At 45.3% G+C, this 24,201-nt stretch overlaps 1 long non-coding RNA gene across 5 annotated transcripts in view; it reads left to right on the top strand.

The window, feature by feature from the left end:
- LOC146395225 (uncharacterized) overlaps positions 1–24,201 on the top strand; it is a 52,097-nt gene that overhangs the window by 5,123 nt on the left and 22,773 nt on the right. Inside the window, exon 3 of one of the 5 annotated variants that reach the window (XR_014832700.1) lies at positions 8,207–11,323. The exons of 2 other annotated variants lie outside the window; for them this stretch is intronic. This is a non-coding gene — a long non-coding RNA (uncharacterized LOC146395225). Of the gene's footprint in view, positions 1–1,468; positions 3,793–8,206; positions 11,324–24,201 lie in introns of those variants that run through there. 2 more of the 5 variants (XR_014832702.1, XR_014832703.1) reach the window with 2 other exon arrangements.

Here is a 24,201-nt window from a genome sequence, read left to right as displayed (position 1 = left end):
ATTGCAAGTGATTTTTATTGTTTACATGAACCTACAAGGTATGGGTCCCCATCCTAGCCTCTCTTTAAAGACTTTAAGCTGGGCGTCCACTCAGTTGGAATCCAAGACTTGCCCTGGGGCAGAAGCCTGGGTGTGGGCGCAGAGCTCCTGGGCTGGCATCTATAGTGAACAGACCATCCTGGCACCTGGGCAGAGCCCCTTGGGTCCTTTTCACCAGCACTGGAATGTCCTTGAAGATACAGAGAGGTGACCCCCACCCCCACCCCAAATCTCTGAAATGTAATGTACAAGGCGAAGCTCCCGGGGGTCTGGGCTGGGGCTGGGTTTGACCAGAAGGCACACCTTCCTCAGCTCCCCTTCCTTCCCTGCCCCCCCCCCAACCCCACGCCAGCTTCTGCTGGGAGCACGTCCTTGATAAATCAGTCCCACCAGGATGCTTGGCCTAGGGTCTGCTGCTCAGAGAACCTGAACTAAGATACCCCTGAATAGGGGTTGGTCAAGGAAAAGACCCCAACCCAATTCCCGGTGCTTGGTTGTTCAGCAATAACTTCAAGATGCCAGATGTCTTTCCTGAGAAGTGGGGCTGACCCTTAAGGCTAGTGGATTTTACTTCTCATCCCAAAGCCGTGAGGACTTGCTATCTACTCAGTCACGTGCCTGGAGCCCTCGAAGGATGGATGGACACAGGACAAACACGCAGATGTCATTGGGGCTTCGCTGGTACTAGCTCATCATACCCCAGTGGCCACAGCCCTGCTCAGAGCCTGTCTGGTGCCCCCGGAGGATGGATGGACACAGAACAAACACACAGACGCCATCAGGGCTTCACTGGTGCTAGCTCATCATACCCTCAAAATAAACATGAGACACCTGCCTTCTGATCTTGGACCAAGGGAGTCAGAGATTCTAGTACTGGCCCAGATCTGAGCTGGGACACAAGGTCATTCTGGTCAGAAACGTAGTGTTTCAGCCGCCATTGTGTTCCTCCTTGGGAGCTTCCTGACCTGAGGCCTGTTAAACACACAGATTCCAGGGCCCCATTCCAGATGCACGAATCAGATCTCCAACAGTAACATCTCGAAAGACCAAGTGATTTTTCTGCCCACCAACTTTAAAGAATTGGGTGGAAGGAGGGGACATTAGGGAATATAGGATGACAGCCTAACTGTTGCTTTGTTGGAATAAAATGATGTGGATTTTAAATACAAAGTGCACACATTCTCTTGACTTACGACCTCTGCTGAAGCTTGGCATCCAGTGTTCACTGTACAAGACGCCTCACAAACTATGTGCAAGTCCTTATGCTGTTGTTTTTTTTGTTTTCTTTTTAGGGCCGCACCCGAGGCATATGGAGATTCCCAGGTTAGGGGTCCAGTCGGAGCTGCAGCTGCCGGCCTATGCGACAACCACAGCAACACGGGATCTGAGTGGCATCTGTGACCTACACCACAGCTCACAGCAATGCCAGATCCTTAATCCACTGAGCGAGACCAGGAATCGAACTGACATCGTCATGAATACTAGTCAGATTCATTAACCACTGAGCCATGACAGACACTCCTGCTGTTGGGTTTTTGAGGAAATGATCTATTTCCAAAGGAAGCTATAGCCAGCAGGGGGCACGGGGTGACCTCACACTTGTTACATAGTAGATTTCTCCAGAGCATCTGAACAAACTGCCATCCAAGAAAAGCTAAATTTATTCGAGGTGGCACCAGACAGATCATGATCTTGAGAGCCTTGGCAAGGTCACAGAATGGGGAAGCCACAGGTGGGGTGGGTGTCTCCGTGGTTTTAGGGCTTGCCATAAAGCTGTTACACTGTGTGTGACATAACAGCTTTGGATCCAAGGGCCCAGGAGGGCGAGGTTCTTGAAGTAAGTCTTGGTGAGTAAGTATTAGCATGAACTAATAAACTATTTTGTTGGTTCAAGCTCTTATTTTCCAGGAGCAGAAAATTCCTGAAGCAAGTTGATAGTTCTGCCTGTTCCCTGACCTGTTCAACAAAAGCACAGGAAACCGCGCCGGGGGCGGGTGGTGTATTGTTTAATAGATGTCAGGAAATCATCCAGGTTTTAGTTCTTAAAAGGGATAAATCATAGGCCCTGGGGTAAAAACATAGTCTGTGACCCCTGGCAATCCCAGGAGTATGTGATCAACAGCCCTAAACTCTGATTCACCCACCTTCACAGAGCCCCAATTACCACTTGCCGTGAACTTCCACACAACATGATGTGCAGGCGGCAGACTGCACCCCAAAGCCCAAAAGCAGCATGGGGTGGCCGCTGAGCCAGGGCACCTGAAGACGCCCAAGAATGGACCCTGGGGATCCAGGGAGCCATGGGGAGGAAGCTTCAGTAAGTGGTCAAAACAGTGGCTCAGCCAGCATCTCCCAGACCCTCCTCTGACCCAGCACTGGGGGCTCCCAAGCTACACAGCCCCCTGAGGGATCATGGGGGGAAGGCTGAGCTCACCCCAGTTTCCTTTAGACTCTGAATGGAATGGGGGTAATAGAAAACTAAAGCACATTGTATTTTCACGTATCTGCTCTTGTGCCCTGAGTTTGGTTAAAGTGTGTGTGTGTGTGTGTGTGTGTGTGAGAGAGAGAGAGAGAGAGAGAGAGAGATCGATCGATCTTAGCTGGGGCTGCCCCAGCCTTGGGCTTTCCAGGATGCTTTGGGTGCAGTAGCTCTCCTGGAGTTGAGCGTAGAAAGCAGCAGCAGGGGTGGAAGGAGGAGGCTTCAGTTAAGCCTGGGAAGAGCAGAGTCCAGAGAGGAGACTTCAGTCAAGCCTGGGAAGAGCAGAGTCCAGAACGAGTCAGATGAGCCCTTGTTCTCAGGAGGTTTGCACTCACACGCAAATTGTAGCCACAGGAAAAGTGCACTTCAAACAAAGTCACTTGAAACAAGTAGTATCTTTTGTGTTGACAAGAATCACAATCAAATACACACCTGCCTTCTCTTCTCAGCGGGGCTTTGCAAGCTGTTTGTGAAGGTTCAGCCTGTTGTTGACTTTTGAGCTCTTTACCCAGATGTCAAATCCTGGGCAAGACTTTGTACCTTCTCACATATTTAGCCCAAAGGCACTCGAGAAGCTCCAACCAGAGATTTTGCTTTTGCTCATTCAGCAAGCAAATCATGGACCCTCTGCCCATGGGGGCAGGGGGCAGGCGGGGGGAGCACACACCCAAGTGACAAGGGGCATTGAGATGGTCCCAGCCTCCCTCCCAATTTTTTCTCCCACCTGGACTTAGAAATGTGGGCAAGTGTTTGTTGTCCAGAGAGCAGGTGTTAGAAAACATGACAAACTCACACAGATCCTCACTCTGTCACCCAGAACTTGCTAATGACAAAGGGAAGGCTTTTCACACTTAGAAAAATGGTCATTTCCCTCCTCTCTGTCCTGAGGGACAAGAGTCTTCACCCAATCCAGGTGCTCTGTGCTTCTTTCCCTTAGATGCTGGCAAAATGAGGCGGGGGTGGATATAAATGGGGCTTCGTTTTGTTTTATTCTAAGATGTTCATTCCTGGGAGTTCCCATTGTGGCCCAGCAGAGGCAAATCCAATTAGTATCCATGAGGATGCGTGTTCGATCCCTGGCCTTGCTCAGTGGGTTAAGGGTATGGCGTTGTTGTGAGCTGTGGTGTAGGTCGCAGATACAGCTGGGATCCCGAGTTGTTGTGGCCATGGTGCAGGCTGGTACCTGCAGCTATGATTCAGCCCTTAGCCTGGGAACTTCATATGCTGCAGGTACAGCCCTAAAAAGCAAAAAAAAAAAAAAAAAAAAAAAAAAAGATGTTCATTTCTAATGGGTGAAGAATTCACCCTAACTCATCTTTTTTTGTCTGTCAGAAGAAAAACTTCCAGAGACCCTGATATTGTCCAGTATCAAAGAAAGTTGCCTTGAGGGTCAGTAAACAAAACTGCCTGGGCAGGAATGAAAACGGGCCATATAACTCAGGTTTGCATTAAAAAGTTACTTCTGGTTAGACTCCATTTAACCTGAACAATAGACCATCTGGAAGATCTTGTGTGAAGGGCGAATTTCATGTAAGAGCTGGGGGGTCTGGGCTCCTCACTCCCACATCAATGGCAGCCACGCCTACCTCAGACTCCTGGACCACGCCATCGAAGGCAGGGCTGAGGTCAGCATTTTCCTCTTGTTCTGCATCATTTCTTGCTTGCACTCAACTTCTTTTTAGCATGTCATCCCAAAGCAGCAATCCCAGGTAGCTTTGTAAGAAATGACTGTATTTTACTTTCTCAAGTCTTGAGCTTCTGGAGGGCTGTGGGGAGCAGGAGGTTGCTCAGGGTCCAGGAGGAGCAGGGAAGGGACTGCTTCTGCTGCACATGCATTGGCAGAGGCGCAGGCTCAGGATCGCAGCAAGGAGACCACAAATGCCACAACTGGGACAGATGGAAACTTCTTTCTCCTGCACTCAAGGATCCAGGGGACCCATCCTCAGCCTGTCTTCTGTCTCTGGGTGCAGGGTGGCTGCAAGAGTCCTCCTCAGCAGGTGCGTGCAAAGGAGGAAAAGGGCTGCCCTCCAGTTTCCCAGGAGAACAATGACATCCTTTCTGCTCCCCTCTCATTGGGCAGACTTTAGTTGTGTGGCCCCACAACCTGCAAGGGAGGCTGGAGGCCTTTACCTTTGACTGAGGAAGGAGTAGATGCATGTTGACAAACAGCTAGCAGCTTCTGCCATGTGGAGTCACCCCTGTTGCTGGTAATTTTAACAAACTCTGGAGAGAGTGGGTTATCAATGAGGTTTCATCTTGGAAACTCTGATCTCTTGTAGCAACTGCCCAGAGCCAATTCATTTTGAGGCCCATTCTGACTTAGTTAACAGAGAGACTTGTAATGGGTATTGGCGTCTGCAATGAATCTGGGAATGAGGACTGGAGTATTTGCGAATCTTGCTTCACAGGGGATAGGATAAATGTAGCTCACTTTCTATGTACCAATTCTACTTACATTTCTATCCCTAAATTGCTTCCCCTGGTACAATCCATCAGTTCCCAAAGAATACAAAAGTCCTTGAAGAATAAGGTTGATGGCTCTCAGAAATATGCAGTGATGTGTCAGGTAAGATAATTATTTGCAAGTCGGTAGAAATTCAGAGCAGCTTCTGAAAATATATTTCATTTGTTACATGTAACAGTGAAAACAAAGTGGCCTGACTTTCACCCACAGGATGCAGACTAATCTCAAAGATCCACAGGTGCTTGGCCATCATCCTAATGGCCCTGCCTCCTTTTCTATAGGGGCCCTTGGAGACTTTGCTACATGTGAGGAGGGGAAGGTTGTCTCAGATCAGCTTTCCAGCAGCTGCTGCATAAAACCTCTCTTTGCCACACATGCATTGTTCCCGGTATTCTTTCCAGTCAAAGAGAAACCACAGTGCGGGCTTTAGAACCTTTGTGTCTTTTTGTGTTTAAATTTAGGAACAGCTGTATCCCTCACTGGCTGTTATAAAGATGCTACAAGCTCCTACTGAGATACATAAGAAAAGTAAAAGTATTGTGTATAAAAAGCTGAGGAAATCCAGGTGGTTTTTGTTTTTGTTTTTGTTTTTGTTTTTTTCGGTCCTGCCCATGACATGTGGAAGTTCCCAGGCAAGGGACTGAACCTGCGTCATGGCAGCAATATGAGCCACTATAGTGACAATGCCAGGTCCTTAACCCCCTGTGCCACGTGGGAATTCAAGGTGGTATCTTTTTACCCATGTGAATTTCTTAATCCATCCCAAGTCCAGCAGAGATCACCTGAAGCTTTGCACCAAGTGAAAGGGTCTGGTGAAGCAGATCTGGAGCACTCATGCATGTCCTTGAGAGAAATTGAAGACACACAAATTATCTGAAGATAGACTGCACAAAGCATTTTGTTTATAATTTCATCCCTTCCCTGGCTTTCTGCCCTTTACTCTTGAGAGACTTTGATTTTCAAAGATTTTATCCTCCTTTATAAGAGTGAGTCATGCTCACTGTAGAAGAATGAGACACTGCATAAAAGTAGAACAAAGAAAAAAAAATCATCACCCTGCTTTTATCAGATGTCACTATAAACTCTTGCATACATAGTATTTCCATCTGTTAGAATAAAACATGGCAGAGTAAATGTGTCTTTTTCTTTTTTATTTCGCATTTTAGCCAAATCATGGTTTATGCTGTTATAATTCCTCTGTTAGCATCACTCAAAGTGTCACCCTAATTTCTCTGGTCTGTGTCACATCTCATCCTCCACGATGTCCCTTTTTCATTCGCATGAGCATGGCCTCCGCTCTGTCTGGCACCATCCCATACCATTCTGGGGTGCCTCCCTCCCATGCTGGAGCTGGGCTTGGCCCCTCAGCGTGATGGGAAGGACCCCTGGCCAGGTGAGGACACTCTCTCACAGAATAAGTTACACCACCAGGTGGCCTGTGACAGGACACTTTTTTTTTTACTGCTTTCTGATTCTCAGTGGCAGGTTCGAAGGAGTATTATCTTGGTTTCTGGTGATCTCTGCAGTTTGCGTCTGTCGGCACCATTTGGCCACAGGCTGGCTGACTTTCAGTGTAACAGGGATCCTCACAGGGGCCAGGACAGGAGACAGGACAGGAATGGAGGATGCAGGGAGTAAACCTTGGCCGCTGCTCCTGCTTATCCCTGGAAGCAGCACTCTCATGTTTAAAGTCCTAAAAAAGAGCCGGATCGCAAGTATCGTAAGATGGTGGCCAGTGGCCCCCTGGTAGGAGGAGGTGGGAAGATGCAGAAGACTCTGGAGGAGCCTCACTCCAGGCAAACACAGGTATCTTAGATGCCACAAGTGGGGAAGGAGTATTTCCCCGAGGCCATCTGAAGTGCCCTTGGGAAGGGAAGAGACGCTTTGTAGCCAAAAATGGCAGGTGTCCATGGGGCTCTTCCTCCCCCTCCCCATCTGTGAGGCTGAGCTCAGCCAAAGAAAACCCACAGCTTGGGCCTTGGGCTTTACTCCATCATGTTTCCTCTGTCTTTGTGTTTTGTCTGCTGTTCTGGTTTCTCCCTGCTCTCACCTGCCACAGTGAGTCTCTACCTGTAGGATGCTCACAATCCGCATTGGCTACAGATCATGTTAAGTTATGAGAATGTCTGGGATGGAACAGTTTATATTATTCACATCTTTTTCCTTCCTCCTTCCCCTGAGGCCCCATTCCTACGACGCATGGTCTGTGCTATGTGCACCACTGCCTATGGCTTTGGGCTCAGCCTTGACCCACAAGTAGTGACGCAGAGGCAGGGCTTGTGCTGTGTTCAGGTAGCAGCTTTGAGAAGAACCCACAGGTCCGTACACTTTCTTCCTCTGCCCTTTGTCCTGAGTGGGGGCGCCCTTCAGCCTGGATTCTGGAATGAGAGGGCACATGAGGCTGAGACACGGGCACAGCAAGAGAGGTGGAAAGGCCCTGGGGTTAGTGGACAACACAGGGATCTGCCCATGAAGGCTTTTCCCCTCAGAAGCAAAATCCTTACAGGCAGGGCGCCGTCACCCATGTCCCCCACCTCCTCCAGGGCCTGCGACAGTCTGAGCACGTGGTGAGCATCTAATAAGCACTGCTGGCCCAGGAATGAGATGTCCCCCTCCCTCACCCCACCTCCAGCCCCGTGTTAGCATCTAAGAAACAGGACAAAGTAGAAGGTAAAACATCTTGGTAAAGACAGGACTAAGGGAGAAGGCAACACTGCAAACCTAGTGGAAACAAATCATTATACGTATTATTTTAAATCTGTGTCTTCCCGGTATGTTCATTGTGTGGAAGAAAATGACAGGTCACAGGAGAGGTCGCAATAATCGTAATAACTCAATGCGCAGTCTGTCTGTCTTGAAAAGATGTGTCACCCTGGGAGATGGATGCCTTGCCCACAATGATAGGACACAAGTGAGGAGGGCAGAGGTCAAAAGTTATTTGTGTTGGTCAGTGTGCTTTTGGGAGCCGCACACACTGGCCTGAGACAAAACCTTAAAGGTCAGTCTCATCGGCTCTCTGGCTCCCCCCGCACCTGTCTTTATGACCCTCTGCAGACAAAGCAGGGGCCAGAGGCCTTTGGAAGAAATAAACACCAAACCAGCCGTTTCCTGCTGTAAAATGAAGCCAAGGACTCTCACGTTTGTTGAATTCATTCCAAAGAAGGAGCAGTCTTCACAGATCTGGCTCTGAAACATAATCTCCTTTTTTTTCTGGAACATTCCAGCAGGTGAATTCTCAGGAAGCCTGGATCCTAGAGACCCTGTTATTTGTGATGACACTTTGGCGATTGGAGTCCAAGGTTGTTTTTCTCTCCGTGCAGTGAGTCTCAGCAACTTCAACAGGGGATTTTGAAAGGAAAAACAAACATACACACACACAGACAAAACAAAACCCAGAGACTGAAATCAGCATGGAAACCCATGCACTTCAATTCTTAGGTTCAGTGGGGCTTTGTTGCAACAGGGGCACTGAGGGCCCGGAAAGGAGCCGTTGTAACCATTGCTTCATCTTCTCTGAGCTTCTGGCTCAGAGGACCAAAAGATACCTGTTCAACTGCAGCCTGTGCTGTGTGGTCGGTCAAAGGTGGAAAGGCAGGAGGGGGCTACTGCTGCTCGAGGAAGCCTCGTGGACATGCATGGTTCCGTGGAAAACCATGTTTCTATGGACAAGCATGGTTCCATCGCTATGTAAAGAAAGCAGGCACCTGTCAAGGTTGTGAGTCACAAGACGAGACTGAAGAGAAGAATTTAAAAGCAGAAATCCATTGGACGCTCTTCTAAGAACTTTTCCTTAGAAGAAAAGATGACCCTTCTCACAATGGCATCTAGTGTGATACTCTCAGGTCAGTGCAATACCAAATATGCAGAAATCCATTTCCTACTCCTTCTTTTCACAGAGAAATGAATTAATTATTCACCACATGCCCAGGACCCTAGGAAATGGAAGTGCTGCACATCATAAATTACATTCATGTAGACGTTGCAAACTGGAACACAAGAGCCGCATTCAACTCATGGCTAGGTTTTGTTTCACTGGCCAGTATTTAAAAAATTAAGTTTCTACATGTAAAGATACTATTATTTCACATAATTATATTGGGGGGGCTTATCTGGAAATATGATATGAGCTCAGAGTTAACCCCACCTCTTCAAGGCAACTCTCTTAAGGTGGGGTGTGCACACTGCAGGCGTCCCATCCCCACCTCACCCCATCAACCCACTGATTTAGGTACCTTGAGATTGCAAGCCCTGGTTATAATCTACCTCCACAAGCATCATTTCTGCAAACCAGGCAGCAGAGGGTCTACCTGAGCTGATGTTCTCACAAAGCCCATTCTGTATCAGAGGACAAAAGCCTCTGAACTTATGAGGTTCACTGGATGCAGAGGTCAGATGGAATGAGTCCTGTCTGCAGTGTGCTCACTCCATCGCATTAGGTTCAGAGTCTACAAGTCCTTCAAGAGAAAGCAGACATCCAACTGGATGAAGTGAATGAAAACACAAGAGACGGAGATTTCTGCTTCTCTTAGTCACGTGGAGATACACCAGCCTGGGTTTCTTCAGTTGCCCCGTCTTTGGGAAGGGAGACCGAACTTCTGAACAGTAGACTTTCCACTCACTATGTCTTTTTTTTCTCATTTTCTTACCATGGTAAAATATACGTAGCACAAAAATTTAACATTATAACCATTTTTAAGTGTGCAATTCAACAGCATTATGTACAATCACATTGGTGTGCAACCATCACCACCATTCAGCTCTGGATTTTTCTTATCTTCCCAAACCGAAACTCTGTCCCAATTACATACTCAGTCTCCATTCTGTAGCCTTGGAAACCATCATTTTTGCTGTATGTCTCTATGAATTTGACTACTGTAGGAAACATAAGTGAAATCATACATTTATGTGATATATGTCTGGCTTATTGTAATTTTTCAAGATTAATATTGTAGCATATTTCAGAATGTCTTTCCTTTTAAAGACTGAATAATATTTCACTGAATGTATAGACCACATTTTGTTTATCAATTCATCCACTGAGAGACATTTGTGTTGTTTCTACATGGTAGCTATTGTGAATAATGTTGCTGTGAACGTAGGTATGTATATATCTGTTCAAGTTCCCGCTTTCAATTAATATGAGTATATACCTGGAAGTGGAGTTTCTAGATCATGTAGCACTTCTATGTTTAATTTTGTGAGGAATATCCTCCCTGCTTGCCACAATGCCAGCACCATTTTACATTCTTATCAGCAGTGCAAAAGTGTTCTATTTTCTCACATCATTGTCAGCATTTGTTTTCTCTCTTTCTCTCTCTCTTCCTTCCTCCCTCTCTCCCTTCCTTCCTTATTTTTTTTCTTTCTATCCTAATGAGTGCAAAGTGATATCTCTATGTGCAGTTTTTATTTGCATTTCCCTAATGATTATTGACACTGAACATCTTTGCATGTGCTTTTTCATGTGAAGTGTCAGTTCAAGTCCTATGCCTATTTTAAAATTAGGTTTTATTGTTCCATTGTAAGGGTGCCTCATATTTTCTGGACATTCCTTATCAGATATGTGATTTATAAATATTTCTTCCATTCTATGGTTGCCTCTTCCCTCTGTGGATGGTGTCCTTTGATATACAAAAGTTTTTCATTGTTAATTTATCTAATTTTTCTTTTCTTGTCACTGTTTGTGGTGTCATACCAAAGAAATTATTGCCAAATCCAAAATCATGAAGCTTTTCTCCTACATTTTATTCTAAGAGTTTAATGGTTTCGGGTATTGCATTTAGATCTTTGATCCATTTCAACTTCATTTTTGTCTATGGTTTAAGGTAAGGGTTCAACTTTTTTGCATATGGATATCCAATTTTCTGAACACTATTGAAAAGACTGTCCTTTCCCAATTGAATGGTCTTGGCACCCTTGCTGAAAATCATTTGACTCTATATACAAGTGTTTATTTCTGAGGTCTCTTTTTTATTACATTGGTCTATATGCTTGCCTTAATGCCAGTACCACACTGTTTTGATTATTATAGCTTTGTAGTAAGCTTGAAATTAGAAAGTGTGAGTCCTCTAACTCTACTGTTTTTCTTTTGTCCAAAATAATGTAGGTTATTTGGGGTTTCTATGATTCCACATGAATTTTAAAGTGGATTTTTCTCTTTCTGCAAAAAAAAAAAAAATACTGGGAATTTGATAGGAATGGCATTCAATATGTAGATTACTTTGGGTATTATTGATATCTTCAGAGTATTGAGTCCTCCAGTCTATGAACATGGATGTCTTTCCATTTATTTGTGTCTTCTTTAATTTTTTTTCAGCAAATTAAATAAAGCTTCATAGTTTTCAGTGTACGAGTCTTTCACCTCCTTGGCTAAGCTTATTTTTGATGTTATTGTAAGTGTAATTGGTTTCTTAATTTCTTTCACAGATTATTGCTAGTATATAGAAATGCAATTTTTTTGTGTGTTGAGCTTGTATCTTACAATTTTGTGAATTCAGTTAATTGTTCTAACAGTTGTGTGGGGGGGAATCTTTTGGGTTTTATAGATAACGTTATGTCATTAGTTGACAGAGATGATTTTATTTCTTCCTTTCTGATATGGATAACTTTTACTTCTTAATCTTGCTTATTGCTTTGGATAGAACTTTCAATATATGTTGGAAGTGGTAAAAGCAGACATCCTTGTCTTGTTCCTAATCTTAGAGGAGATGCTTTCAGTTTTTCACTGTTGAGTACAATGTCAGCTGTCAGGTTTTCATATATGGTTTTTATATTATCAAGGTACTTTCCTGCTATTCCTAGTACGTTAAGCTTTTTTTAAAAATCATAAACGAATGTTGAATTTTGTCAAGTGGTTTTTCTGCATCAGTTGAGATAATCCTGTGTGATTCCTCCCCTTTACTTTGTAAATGTGTTATATTACATTGATGGGTTTTCATGTATTAAGCTATCCTTGAATTCTAGGAATAAATCTTACTTAGCCAAGGTGTACGCTCATTTTAATATGCTGTATAATTAAGTTTAGTAGTATTTGGGGGGATTTTTTCACCAGTAGTCATAAGAGATATTAACCTGTAGTTTTCTTTTGTTTTAGTCTTTGGCTAAATTTGGTAATGCTGGTCTCACAGAATGAATTAGAAAATGTTCTCTCTTCTTTAATTTTTTCAAGAGTCTGAGGGTCGGTGTTAAATTTTAAGACATTTGTTAGAATTAGTCAATTATAAGCCATCTCATCCAGGCCTTTTCCTTGTTGGGAGGTAAAATTCCTGACATTGTCACAAGTCACAAATCACAAGTCACTTAACCCCTGTGAGCCTCCATTGTTAAATGGAGATTAACTTGTTAGATAGTCATAATACTTACTTCACAGGATAATCTATTGCTACATACCATGAAGTCCAGTTTCTAAATTTGTAAATATATTTTGTGCAGACAACTTTCTGAGGCTTCATGTGGAGCATGGCACCTAAGTCCTCAGCTTTGGGATCACTATATGATAAAAATTAGGAATTTCTGAGAGACACCTTAGCTTTTTCAAGCCTTTTACATTTATTGCACATGCATTAGCTCACTTAATACCCCCAACATGTAAAGAAAACTTACTGCTTTTTCTACTATAGACATGAACATGAAGGTTGAGAATCAATACTATTCAGTTGTGAGTATATTCATCAATCATCCATTTTCCTTTTGCAACTTGATTTAGAAATAGGGTTTGGTTTCATATGCCATAGCTGTTCTTCTTGAAACAACCATCTGAAATGTGATGGCAGATATTTGCAGATTGCACAGATGTGCTTTGAGCAATTAGGACAGACATTCTAGTCCTGAGACATGTGACTGCTAGGGATACCGCTGCTTGGCTAAAGAGATTGGACATTCCAGAGAAACACTCCTCATGTTATAGAACACACATTCTTACCTCCAAGTCCAGAGGTAAAAAAAAACTTAGTGGGAAAAATCATCTCAAGTTACAAACTTAGCTATTGAAGTAGGTGATAGAGGAAATGAATGAGAATCATTGCTAACAAAGACAGGTTCCATCACCTCACAAAGGACTTCACGTATTCTTCTCAATTCAGTGGAACTTTAGTAGAACACTGTTCATCCAGATCCCCATTAGGAATAAGGCTTAAAATCATAGAATTTTCATTCTAGAAGTTACCAAGTTAGATGTGACAGGAGAGGAGTCTGTGCCTCAAGAAACTCGAATAAATTGTCCTGGGATACAATTTGTCAGGTACATGTGGTATCAGAATATAGGACTTCTGCCCCCCAATATAATGCTTTTCCTACTGATATGATTGGTGCTTGCTCTTGAAGTTTGGTTTACTAGTTTCTGGAAGTGTCACATTATGGAGTGGTAGGTTCTTGGCCATGAGCCCAAGCTCAGCCTTGTAGAGAAGTTCTGAGTTATCAGCTCACTCATTCTGCTTCACAAGGCTTCTTGAAATTCGTAAAGTTATTAACTCATCTGTGGGCTTGATGTTGTCATGTACAAGTAGGCATGAAGTGAACAATGAAGAGTGGATAGAATTCTGGGAATGAAGATGGACAGCAGAAAGAAGGAGAAGAGATGGGGAGATAGACTATTTTAACTTTTGTCTATTTGTCATTTTAAAAGGGGCTGGGGAGTTCCCGTCGTGGCGCAGTGGTTAACGAATCCGACTAGGAACCATGAGGTCGCGGGTTCGATCCCTGCCCTTGCTCAGTGGGTTAACGATCCGGCGTTGCCGTGAGCTGTGGTGTAGGTTGCAGACGCGGCTCGGATCCTGCGTTGCTGTGGCTCTGGTGTAGGCTGGTGGCTACAGCTCCGATTCAACCCCTAGCCTGGGAACCTCCATATGCCGCGGGAGCGGCCCAAGAAATAGCAACAACAACAACAACAAAAGACAAAAAAAAGACAAAAGACAAAAGGGGCTGGAATTCTATAAGACCAACCCAGTTTTTTGTTTTTGTTTTTCTTTTTTTTTTTTTTAAAGTGAGATGCCAAACAGCCATTACCACAGAAGCTACTCTTCCTCAAATCAGTGTTTTAGGGTCAACTTTCCTCCATGAAATACTGATTCATCGCTTTGCTCTCGAGGTTTGAAAACTGAAGCTATTGGACCTGTGGTTTCCCCACTTTGTGTGGCCATCACAGGTGGATGGTATTTTGCCTTCTAGTTTCCATTGCTCTTGGGTTCCATCTGGCCCAGATGTCTCTTCTAAGTCTTGGCGGTTAAGAGAATAAGATCAGTTCCAATAGGTGGCCACTATTTTAATAAATATTTTCCTACTCATAGAAATATTCATCAATGCTTCTCTAACATTGAAAAGAGAGATTTACATTTTTAAATGTCGCATTTTGAATTAGGTTATAGAAGAATTAATACGTTGACCAATTTTCCACTTGCCGTTAGTTATTTGACTACTAATTTGATTGTAAAACCGTTTTTATGTTGTGGTTGTTGTCTAGACTATACTAGTCATTCACGTGAGTTTTAAATTGCTGCTTTCAAATTGACTCATAGTCAAAATATACAAAAAATGCATTATACAGGTACGTATCATGTTCAGTAGTAGGTTTTTAAATCTTTTGATTCTGTTTTGAATATAAGATAATAATGGACATAGAATAAGTCAGCCTTCCTTTGAGTAAAAAACATGTGAAAGTTAAATGATATAGGAAAAATGTACTATAAAAAAGGAAATAGCTTTGCCTTTATAATTTTTTTCCTCGTAGAACACGCATCTAGTGAAACATATAGGATGATTCAAAAAAGAAATACAGTTTTATAGCATTTTATAGTAGAATTAAGAAATAACTTGTCATAAGCCATCATATTGTTGTGGGAAGCAGACATCTAAATGGAGTCAAAATCTCCAAGTTTAGATATCTTTTAATTTCTACCACCCAAAACATATTTACGCCCCAGTTAAAAATATATTGTAGAATTAACTACCTTGAAGTATAGAGGGTAACTTAGTGAAAACAAGAACTAGCTCTAAACTTTGGAAATTGAGATGACCCCCCCCCCCAACTTGAATGCAGAACTGTCTATTTATTCTTGAGAGTAAGCAGGACAATGTACGGGGTCCACCAGCTCCTACAGATTTTTACCTCTGAAATTTGTGAGGTTTCTATGCAGATTCAAGACTCTGAGCCCCCTTCTGAAGGAGCAAACCTCATGGGAAGTTTCCAGATGGGATTCATGGAGAAGGGTCTCCAATGTTGGGGAGCCAGCTGAGCCCCAAGCTCCTCTCCTTCTCTTTGGTGGTGAGTGGACTAGGACTGCTCATCTGTCACAGGACATGGGGAGCAGATATGATTGGATCCGTGATGCTCACGCATCCTTTCTACCAACATCCTTTCCACCATTTGGCCACTCTTCAAGGGGCCAGAAATATCACTGGATGGTGGAAACTACCTTTCCCATGTACAGCTCGCACCGCTGAGTGAGCAGTTGCTGTATGTGTCCCAAGCCTGATGATGATGGTGACAAAAAAAAATCACTCTCCCTTCTCGGAGCTCCCAGAAAACAATCTGTGTTCCCAGCCCACTGTTTGCTATGCCCATAGTAACCCTGGGCTCTTCTGGAAACTGCACCATTTTCTCCTCTGACCTTTAGACAGAACTTCCTCCCAGCAAATCCCTTGGAGTTCCTTATGAGAATCTCTCTGTGTGCCAAGCATCCAGTAAATTTTCCATGAGCTAGACATGGAACCATGAAATGGCTTGGGCATCTAGCTCTCCCATCCAAAGGGAAAGAAGGTCTCCTTGTGCGTGTCCTGCCTGGGAAACCCAGCTCCAGCCACTGGGCCATTGCTGCCAACCCAGGTGACCCACAGGGCCCTGCATGGTGGCCACTCCCTCCAAATATAAACCTCTCTGTTCCCTGGCAGCTTCTGGCTCCTGAGCTTTCCATTTCTCCAAACCACCACCTCTGGTTGGATAAAATAACCTTTGAACACATTCTGTTCGCAGTATATTTTCAAACCCAGAGTAAAGAAAACTTTACCCCACCCAAGAGATTTTCCTGGGAGTCATTCCTAAAATAGAAAGAGAGTTTATTTTTCATGGCAGAAATCACCTCTTCCTATAAATTTTCTTGGACGGGATTCCAGGATTTTAATAGTTTTCTTTGGATTCCTTGTATTTAGGAAGTTTCTTGATGGTGAGAGTCCAGGTTATTTTTTAAATCTATCAGTTATAGCAGGAGTTGGAAAACCATGATCCCTGGGCCAAATCCTGCCTCCTGCCTGCTCTTGTAAATAAAGTTTTATTGGGACACAGCCACGCCCACTCAATTACAGATTGTCTACGGCTTCTTTCTTGCTCTACCAGAGCAGAGGTGGGTAGTTGGGACAGAGACCATACAGCACTCAAAATATAAAACATTTACTACCTGGCCCTTTACAGGAGATGTTCATCCACCCCAGCCGCAGTGCACAAAAACCAGCAGCTCAGGATCTGCCAAACCACAGTTCTTCTTCTTGCTCTGAATTCAACACACATTTATTGTTCTTTCCAGCTCTTCCTTCCCACTCATCATCGTGCTTTAGGCCATGATATCCTTTGGGCCAGAGCACCTGCCTCTCTCAGATAGTTGCTGGCACTCTGCCTCAGGCCTCAAGTTAAACTTCTTAGTGAGTCTAAAATGAAGCGAGTAGGATGAGCTGCTAGCTTCTAATCCCAGTCCCATGCTGGCTGCATTCCTTGCTCAAGGGGTATAGAATACATTTGTGGACACAGCCATGTCTTGAAATGTCTTTTCAGATTAATAGATCTGTTCTTCTTCTTCTTCTTCTTTTTTTTTTAATGGCCACACCCATGGCATATGGAAATTCCCAGGTCAGGGATTGAATCCAAGCCACAGCTTGCGACCTACACCATAGCTGTGGCAATGCCAGATCCTTAACCTATTGAACCACAGTGGGAAACTCCCGATCCTCTCGTTTTTATCTCATAAATTTAATTTCCTTTCTTGTTATGTGCCAGATGCATGGCTGGGTACCTTGTGCTCTAAACAGTTTATCACTCTTTGCCTTCAGCAGCACTCCACACATGGTATAATTAAGGCCATTCTATAGATAAGAAATTGAGGTTCATAGAAGTTTGGTTATTGGCTCAAATTTACAAAGCTAGTAAGTGGCAGAGCCAGAATTTAAAGCCGGGTCAGCCTCACTGCCAATTGCGTCCAATACCTTGCCATGGAATAACAAAGAATAACTATTTTAACCATTCTAATGGAAATATTTCAAACACACTTTATGCATTTATCTGCCATCTCAAAGAGATCATACCAAACACAAGTTAACCATCTTTAGGATAACTCAACATCCTTACTGTTGAAATAAGTTTTGGAGTTCCCTGGCTTGGAAGTTAAAAATTCAACATTGTTCCTGCTGTGGTGGGGATTCAGTCCCTGGCCCAGGAACTTCTGCATGTCACAGGTGCAGCCAAAAAGTAAAATAAAATAAAATAAATTTTATGATGGTGTAGAAGAATTTGAATCTGTAATATGATAGCAAGCCACTGCCAACTATGTTGGAATCCTGGGACCTGCCTACTCTGATGGGGTAAAAAGAGAACCCAGGAGTTCCTGTAGTGGCACAGTGGTTAATGAATCCGACTAGGAACGATGAGATTGCGGGTTCGATCCCTGGCCTTGCTCAGTGGGTTGAGGATCCAGCGTTGCCGTGAGCTGTGGTGTAGGTTGCAGATGGGGCTTGGATCCCGAGTTGCTATGGCTCTGGCGTAGGCCGGTGGCTACAGCTCCGATTAGACCCCTAGCCTGGAAATCTCCATATGCCACTGGAGCGGCCCTAAAAAAAGGCAAAAAAAAGGCAAAAAAAAAAAAAAAAGAGAGAGAGAGAGAGAGAGAACCCATCCGTCCATCCACCCAGGTGGACGGGCTTGCTTGTAGGTTTCCATCCATGGTTTGTTGAATCCGTGGATGCGGAACCATGGATACAGAGGGCCTACCGTACTGCTACGTGTAGGCTTATGGTCTGTCCTCCAGTTGATTGTATCTTATTGGCAGTCAGCACCTATGTCCTGTGCATCTTCTGCTGTAGCTGCTTTCTCTAAATTCATCTTGTTTCATGAAGATTTATTGTTGTACCTGATCCAGACCCAAACCCTTGTCTTCAGCCCTGCCTGTCACCTTCAAAGGTGCTACTGAGCATGAATAGATAAGGACCAGTAACAGGGTCTGGCCAGCCGCAACTCTCCACCAGACTGCCCGGGAAACAAGTGGATAACATCACTGCATGATGCCCTAGTGCATCAGAAACACAGCTTCTCCTGCTGTTTCCCGAAGCTGGGCCAGCAGGGGCATGGCCCAGGGCACCCAGGGAGGGGTTCCAAACCTACCAGAGTTCTTCAGAAAGGAATGGATGTGGGGTCAAGTTCAGGAGCTGTCTTAGCATTCAGAAAGCACTTAGCACGGGCAAGACTGGGCATTTTTTTCTGAATCCTTCTCTGCTGGAAGCAATGGGCCAGGAGGTGTTATTTCTAGAGACTCCTGTTCCAGCTCGCCCCAAGGAAGCCCTTTTGAAAAGCTTTCTAGGGCCCCGAGCTGGGAGCGCACAGGGGGGCCTCGAGGTGGGAGTTCCCTTCGAGGGAACTCACAAGTGCACCACACCCAGGGAAGGCTTTTCATGCCCATGTCCTCCAAATCCGAGGCTTCAGAGATGTTGGCTGGCGACCTGCTGGTGAAGTCTGGAGGCTCTGGTTCCTGTGCCCGGGGTACCGTTCTCCCAGGTGCAGCTCCCTGACGGCAGTGAAGGATCACTGGGATCACGGGGGTCTATAAGCACACGGATTTGGGCTCAGGCTCAGCCTGTGGGTTCAGGCTCAGGCGGGGGCTGAGATTCTGTTGGGTGGACAGGCTCCAGGGCGTGGGGCTGCTGGCCCAGGACCGCGCCTTGAGCAGCAAGGTCTTAAAAGGCACTTGGCTTAGGAAGAGGCCATGAGAAATCTCCTCCCTGCTCCACGCAGAGGTCAGTCCTGCCCCCATTCCCACACCTCTGCCTCCATCCCTCCTAAGCAGGCACTCTGCCTCTAAGTGAGGTTACCATATAATTTCTCATCCACTCCAGGACACTGTGGGAGTGAATGGTGCATTATGCTGGGACATAAATTAGAACTGAGATGTTTTTCATAGAAGGCCCCCTACCGAGAGGGCTTTGGTCTCCCCCCTTCCCCCAATGAAATGCGTAATCTTCCAAATTCCTTTATCTCTAAAGCAGCATTTCTTGTTTTATATTTGCTTTTGTGGGTAAAGAAAGCATTGTGGGTCATCTGCCCTAAAGGAAATGGGACAAGAAGCAGAAAGCTGTTCAAAGGCTAAATACACTATTGAGGGCTGGATGTGTAGCCATGAGTCATGGGGCAGGAAGAGGAACTTAGCTGCTCCAAGCTGGGAAACCACAAAACCTCGGAATCAATAGTACTCAGTTTGCTGTTCTAATAATGACCAGTGCCAAGGTTACCAGCGTGGGTGTGAGGGGTTCCCTCTTTTTTTTATCCCCTTATATGATGTTTGAACATAGTGTTAAGCCACCCAGAGAAGGCAGGAAGATTTCTGCTTCACTCTCTGGGGGTTGGGGAGTGGGACCTGTGCCGAAGGGATGGGGGAGTCCCCTGGTGAGTGCCATTGTCCTTCTGCTGGCCCTGAGGATGCTGCAGTGAACTCCATTGGAAACAGAAGCTAACATTACACTGGAACAAGGAGGTGTGCCAGGTCACACTAACTGCTGGTTAATCCCCGTGTGGTCCCATGGTTCAGAAGCACAGCCTGGGGATGGGGGACCTGGGCTGTCATGGGCTCAAACGTACAGCAGCAGTGCACCACATAGCTGTGTTTCTCAAAGAAGGCGAGAAATCAGGGGCCACCCGCCATTTTCAGATATCTTGCCCTTGTCTGAATAACAATTTGCGGCAGCTATTCTGTCTCTACTCAGTTGTGCCAAAATGCATTTTGTTTCTGGACTGGGTTAAATAAGACATTATTTCATTTGGTCACTTAAAGTGAAAATGGCCAGGATCTAACTATGTTTTTTTTCCCTACCTACAAAAATGGCAATTTTATGTGGTTCCACCTGAACTTTTGTTAAGTTTTAAGAGAGAGAAATGACCACTGTGGATGGGCAAACCTCATAGGAAAATAAATCTAAGAAACAGAAGGAGGAGTTCCTGTCATGGCTCTGGGGGTTAAGGACTGATGTAGTGTCCATGAGGATGGGTTTGATCCCTGGCCTCCCTCGGTGGCTTAAGGATCCGGTGTTGCCACGAGCCACAGTGTAGGTCACAGATGCAGCTCAGATCCCTCAGATCCTGCATTGCAGTGACTGTGTTGTAGGCTGGCAGCTTCAGCTCTGATTCGACCCCTAGCCTGGGAACTTCCGTATGGCGTGGGTGTGGCCCCAAAAAAAGAATTTTAAAAAAGAAATAGAAGGCATGGTTATTGTCAGTCTTCCAAAGCTCATCTCTCAAGGTCACTTTGTTCTTAGTGCCTCATGAATTCCACTTGTACAAAAGCCGTGGTAAATGGGGGAGACTTGAAACTGGGGGCTCAAAATATTAAGTCAAATCCAAACCTCTGGCAGATGACACTTGATGGGAAAGGAGGAGAGGGTGTCGGGAGACTGAAAGTCCAGCTTCCCTGGATCTGGGCTGCTTGGATGTCACAGTGTCACTTGGGCCCAGCCTTCCATCAGTGAATATATATTTTAATTTTATTTATTTATTTTTTATTACTCAATGAATTTATCATATCACATCTGCAGTTGTATAATGATCATCACTATCCAGTTTCACAGGATTTCCATCCCACAACACATGCTTGGGATGGGCATGTGAATATATATTTTTATTTTTATTTTTATTTTTGTCTTTTCTAGGGCCACACCCGCGGCATATGGAGGTTCCCAGGCTAGGGGTCTAATCGGAGCTGCAGCCGCCGGCCCACACCACAGCCTCAGCAACGCCGGATCCGAGCCACGTCTGTGACCTACACTACAGCTCACGGCAACGCTGGATCATTAACCCACTGAGCAAAGCCAGGGATCGAACCCGCATCCTCATGGTTCCTAGTCGGATTCATTAACCACTGAGCCACGACGGGAACTCCAATATATATTTTTAAATACTCCTATCAGTCCTATTGCTGCCAAACATCTAAGCCTACTCTTTTTCTCAGTATCAAGGTCTAGATCAGAGATTCTTGAACTTTGTGGTCTCTGGATCCCTTTACGTTTCTGAAAAGAGCTTTGAGTTGTGTGGGTTTGATCTATTGATAGTTCGTGTATTGGAAGTTCTAACTGAGACATTTAAAATGTTCATTGGAAATATAGTAGTAAACCCATTCCTTGTCACATAAATAGATGTGAGGGTGTTTCTGGACAAGATTAGCTCCAACCAATGGGCGAGAGTTCCTGTGGCTCCACATCCTGGCTGGCATGTGGTGTTGTCAGTGTTCGGAGGTAATTTTTACAATGCACGTTTCTGAATGATGTATTAAAGTCTTATCGGCTGTTTATATTTGGGGTGATTGTGACCCGAGGGTCACTTCCCCCAGAGGCTCTGCCAGGGGAAGAGAGCAGATTGACGCGGAGGAAGACAAAGGCTCCGAAGGGAAGGCCCTGCTGTGAGGCCCCCTCCCCTCTGCCCAGCCTCTCCATGGGCCAGGCTTGAAAAGTTGCCCCTGATCCTCAGGTGTTTTGCCCTTCACCCCACCTCCAGCTCTGCTCTGGCTTTTATCCACATTTCCTCCAATTCACACTGGAAGCTCAAATTATCTGCAATGTGGATGAGCAGTCAGTCTCCAGTAGAACACGTATCAGTCAGAGAAACAAACCACTACAGTTATTGTAACGCAGAATTTAATTAAAGGATTGTTCTGGGAGTTCCTGTTGTGGCTCAGTGGTTAACGAATCCTCTGAGTAGGAACCAGGAGGTTGTGGGATTGATCCCTGGCCTCGCTCAGTGGGTTAAGGATCCGGCGTTGCCGTGAGCTGTGTTGTAGGTCGCAGATGCGGCTCGGATTCTGCATTGCTGTGGCTCTGGCGTAGGCCGGCGGCTACAGCTCCAATTAGCCCCTTAGCCTAGGAATGTCCATATGCCATGGGTGTGGCCCTAGAAAAGACAAAATTTTTAAAAACGAATTGTTCCTATTAATACAGAACTGAAAGGGCAAAAGGGGGACCTAAAGGGTCATGAGGCAGCAACTGCAGAGGCAGCTGCCCCCTTGGGCTGGGGTCCCTACAGGGAGAGGTCATGATGATCGACCAGGAGTTCAGAGGGGAAGCAGTTTGAACAGGAGGCTGTGAGGGGCTGTGATGGGGCTGCTTCTGGAGTGATGGAAAGTGTCCAACAGGGTTTAGCTGCCCCTGTGAAGGAGCAGCCACTGCTGAGGTTAAGAAGCTCTTCCCAGAGATGCTGCTGGGAGATGCTGCTGGAAGTTGCTGATGGGAGATACAGGGAGAGGGGATCTTGGGAGAGAGAGCTGCTCCTCCCCTGGCACACTCAGCAGATGCAGAACCCACAGGGAGCAGCTGGCAAAGTTGCACTGGGGTTCTGCAGGGCCTTAGGGCTGCCTCCCAAGGCAGGGGCTGAGTGATAGCACCCCCCAAACCCCTGCTGTGACAAGCCCCAGCTCATCAGTGCACTGGACCTGGCTCCACATCTCTTCTTTGATCGAATATTGCCTCTCCATTGCACTCAGAAAAGAGGCAATGAAATTGGTGACTTTGGATCTTGAGTCTCAGTTGCAGTCTCTCTTGAGTTGCCCTGAAGAGGCAGACGCTCCAGAAAGCTGGTTCCCTGGAAGAGGGGTCACTGCCATCCTGGAGCAGCCCAGCACAAGCCGCAGCCCCTGCCATGTTCAGGAGATGCCCCTCCTCAGCCTCTGCCACAAACTCACTTCTGGATGGTGTGGAAGGAAGCCACCACCTGGCTGAATTCAGCACAAGGGACCTCGGAGTGCCCTTTCTAATTATCTTCTCCTCTCCTTGCCTCCCTGCAATCACATCTGACCAAACTTTCCCCTATCTTTGTTTATCCTCAATCCTTCTTATAAGGAAGCTCCTGTTTTCCCCAAAATGCGTGCTGCTGAGCAGACCACGGACCTTGCGTCAATTTGCCGGTCTAACGCGCCCCCTGGTGGCCAAAGCTCTCAAAGTGTTCTAGGCAGTCACAGCTCTGCTTTGTAGGGACTTCAACAACTACAAACTACAAAGCCAAAATGTGAAGAAACGGACTGAAAAAAGACACCATTTCTATGTATATGTTTAACGAAAAAAGAAACAATAGTCACTCCATTTTAAAAAGTTTTTTCCCACACATTTCTGCTTGTTTTTATGAATGCCTCGAATTCCAGCCTCTGTTTTCTAATATTGTTTCTACCTTTCAGTTTATGAATCAGAGAGAAGTTCATGACTGAAACTAAAGATAAAGCCCTTAGCGACATCATTTGATATAAGCCAATGTTCTTTGTTGTTCAATAAACCACATCCCCAGGGTATTTTATAACTTAAAGAGTGAAAATTCAGTGATCTATAGGTTAATCAAGCCCATCAAACTCCCAGAAGTTTAAAGAACTTGGGAGAGCAGGCAGGTAACTATTTCCCTCAGGTGACTATGACAGACTGCTTTTCTGGAATCATCTCTGAATAAGTTCCCGCCAGGCACACTTTCTTTTCTCTCCCCAGACCCTGCTCTGGGTACATCCGTGGCCTGAAGTAGAGAAGGGCCCCCAACGGAGCCCTGAGTCTCCTGAGGTCAGGAACTCAGGAGTCAAAATGCAAATTCTCGCTACAAAAGCAAACCCCCGGGGCCAGCTTTCACCCCTGTGTGAGCTGGAATCTTGTCACCTCCTCCCTGAGCCTTTGTTTTCTCAGCTGTCCAGTGAGGACAGTGGCCACCTTGCGAGAGACACAGCTCCTTGAGAGCAGCATTTTTATCTGTTTTCGGTCACCTTTCTGTCTTTAGTGCTTGAGAATTGGAACCGACGTGCCCTGTTAAAAAAATGTTGACAACAAGCAAAAGTAACTCCCTGGAAATTTCTGCTCCTGCAGAATAAGACTCTGCATTGACTAAACAGCTTACTGATCAAAACTAATACTAGCTCATCAAGGTCCATTTCGCACCCCTCACCTTTCTGCGCCCTCCGAGCCATAGCTGATAAGGGGAAAAAATCTCTGCCTGGTGCCAGTGTCTCCCCACTTGGCAAGACCT

This window comes from Sus scrofa, chromosome 17, assembly GCF_054392235.1.
Source record: "Sus scrofa isolate SSC_HxYL_T2T_F1_AM1 chromosome 17, Sscrofa_HxYL_maternal_Yorkshire_Landrace_v2.0, whole genome shotgun sequence".
In the NCBI taxonomy this organism is placed as follows: domain Eukaryota; kingdom Metazoa; phylum Chordata; class Mammalia; order Artiodactyla; family Suidae; genus Sus; species Sus scrofa.
Note: the sequence above shows the minus strand (reverse complement) of the source record. Positions and strands in the feature narration are given on the sequence as shown.